Genomic DNA, 3,296 nt, shown 5'->3' on the forward strand with positions numbered 1-3,296 from the left:
GGGTGTGCGAAATGGGCCATATTTGATCTGGATTCAGATTAAGCCCGAATCAGGGACAGCGATTCGATTCATTGATTCAGATCACTGTCCCTGATTCGATTCAGCTGAATCCAAATCTGAAGACTCAATGCTGATGCGGAGAATCAGCAATTCAGACGTAGACACAGCTTTAAAAGTTTTTTCTACATACCTTGAGATACCAGCATGGTTTGTGAACGCTGCAATGCTAGGGTGGATGGAGCGTCCCACAGGAGTGTGTGTGTGTGGGGGGTGTCCACGTGCTCGGCGGTGAACCCGGAAGTGAACTGTCTCACAGTTCATGCTGGGCGACACTACTGTGCAGAAGTAATGAGCTACTAAGTGGTAATAATGAGCTACTGTGCAATAAGCATCTCATGTAGACATAACCTCTGTATTATGAATGCTACAGGCTTAGAAATTTAGAAGGAGGGTGTGGGGTAACTTGTTCCAACCTGGCATTTCAAACAGTTCAGCAGCTTTAGCACTGAATTCTATGACCCACACATGTTAGTGAGTATTACTTACTTATCTAAAATATCTCCTAATTTATACTAATGTGACAGAAAGCCAAATTTGTCCGTATAGAAAAAGGTTAGCTTTAGCTGCTCTCATTGGAAATATTTTTAAGGTCCAGTTTAACTTATCTGTGGGTCTTCCAGCCATGGATATAAGCTGTCCATGAATAAATGTGTAGGGTACAGGAGGGTTTGTAGGGAACCCTTCCACCCAACCAGGGCAACTACAAACTTGGTGCTTATGCTTCTCAAGTTTAACTCCTCACCACCTTGTACTCTGATCTACACATTGACATGATGAATGTAAAATTCCACTATGGACACACAAATAGATAATTCTGTTTCGGACAAGTATAAATGGATAGAAGGAATTGAAGAGTCAGTCCCTTTAGAGGTGTAAGGATCATATTGCTGACCTCAATTTTGCATGCCTCCCAAGGTGGGTGTAATTATAAGGTCAAGACCACAATCAGGAAGGGTGATCCTGCCTGAGACACAATACATCTGTCTCAAGGAAGGAGAGGACCCACTCATTAGAATCAACCCCTGAGAGAGCTACCTGAGGAAAGCTGACTTAAGATGTGAAACTAATACAGCCTAACACTCTTCCAGATGTTGTCTGCAAGGTTGGTGATATACATTTACATTTACTTGCCAGAGTCTGAGTTTGCTTCTGCTTTTTGCATGATGTACCTGTTATATGGGTATGTAAACAGCTTCAGTCTAAAGAGTGACCAGATTAACAATTTAGCATTAGATGAACAGGAAAGGGTACTCTTAAATACAGAATATGTTTAGGAAAAACTATTGTGTATTTCAACAGTATAAATGGGCTATGGAAAAAGAATCAAATAGCAATAGAGATTTCTTATTTAGGTAGGTATCATTGTAACATGACCTGCATCACTGTAGCATGTCATGTCACCAATAACTAGAGAATAAGAGAAACTCATAGCTGGACAGGATCTCAAGAGTTTATCTAGTCCACATCCCTGCACTGAAATGGGATCAAATATACCCAGACTATTCTTGATGTATCTCTGTCTATCCTTCTCTTAAACATCCCAGGAAGGAGATTCCACAACATCAAGAAACAGCTCTGTTCCAGTGTTTCACCAATTCAGTGGATGGATTTTTATCCTTCGAATCTCAGTAATCCCTTGCAGTCAAGGAAGCACTCCTGCCAAATCGCACAGCTACCAAATCACACTCCTGTCTTATCCAAGTGCGAGATGTCCTTCTTGTAACTACCACCTTCATGCCAATTCATGACTAGGAGCTTGCAGACCTCACAATCCTGCTCCCATCTCCATTAACTGGTCACCAAAGGGCTTGAGGAATGTGCTGGAAAAGCTGTTTTCATGGAAGATGCCTCTATGTGACTTCTTTTATCATGGAGAAGCTGCTGCACATCAACTTCCTTATGGCTCTTGATAAAACTTGACCTTGATCCAATGGCAAGCAGACCAAGAAAAAGGGAGATCTCATTCTGCTTCAGCCTTCATCCATCTTGGCAGAGCTGAAATTCTAACATCTTGTTCTGCCTGTTCTACTGTTGAGAACTTGTAGACCCATGGTTGGGGGCTGGATAGGCTTATTATAGTTGCAACCTGTACTTGCCATCATAGGTGACAGAAGGCCCGGGCTAATGGGGCTTAGCCCCCATACTTTTCATGGCAGCTGGTAACAGCAGCAGTACTACAGCACCGCTGTCCCGCAGCACTCAGTGGCAGTCCTCCACTGCCGTGTACAGCACCAGCACACGCCAGCCCCACAATGGCCCTGTGGGAAGGAGAGATGGGGGTCGGGTGGGACTCAGCACCCCCCAATAATATTTCCCCCCACTGATTATGCCACCATGTCACTGCACCATCAAAGGATATATGTGGCTTTTCAGGAGGGAAAGCATTGCCATCTGCTGTCCTCACCACATCCTGGTGCTGCTGCTGCTGCTTGGTCTGTGACTGCTTATTCATCAGAGTAACATCTGCTTATTTCACAGCTAACCTTCCCTGATGGTCACCTGTGGATGTGCTGGGTAGCAGTACAGTTCTGCCCCACAGATCCTCCTAATACTATTATGGGATACAAAGTTTCTCAATTTTTGCCTTTAAGGCGATGAAGGCAGACTAAATTACTTGCCCAAAGTCACTCAAATTATGATTGAGACAACACTGAGCCTGGGTCTCCTGACGGAAGATCTCCTAGATCTACCATTCATTCCACTACACTTTCCTTCCTATGCTTAGCACCACCATTCTGGACGATAATGAACACTTTTAATCAGTACTTCATGCTGGTCCATCTTATTTTAAAATAACATAGTCACCCGGACCAGCTGTACAATTGACACAAATAATTTGAGCTCTTCAAATTGCCATTTAGATTTGACATAATTTTCCCCCCATATCTACTCATTTGCAAAATGGTTTAAAGTAAGGTAATATTTTGTGGTAATGGGAACCATATGAACTTATATCTGCCGTCAGTAAAAATAGCAAGATGACCATTGCAGTCAAATGAAAGGGCTAGCAAAGAATACAGGGAATTTGTATGCATGAAAAATAAGAAATTACAATGAAGAGAAAGACTGAGGAGCTTTCAGATAGTATAGGATTTGTCAAGAAAACCTGAGGGAGTTAGGTGTATTTGGGTGGTGTATGGGCCCTAACTTCATTATTGCAATTATGTTGACAACAATTCCAATAGTTGGGGTACCCACAAATAACAACAGCTTTCTGCAACCCAGTTTGCACCATA

The sequence above is a fragment of the Gavialis gangeticus genome, unplaced genomic scaffold, assembly GCF_001723915.1.
Source record: "Gavialis gangeticus isolate Ggan-Ray unplaced genomic scaffold, GavGan_comp1, whole genome shotgun sequence".
Lineage (NCBI taxonomy): Eukaryota > Metazoa > Chordata > Crocodylia > Gavialidae > Gavialis > Gavialis gangeticus.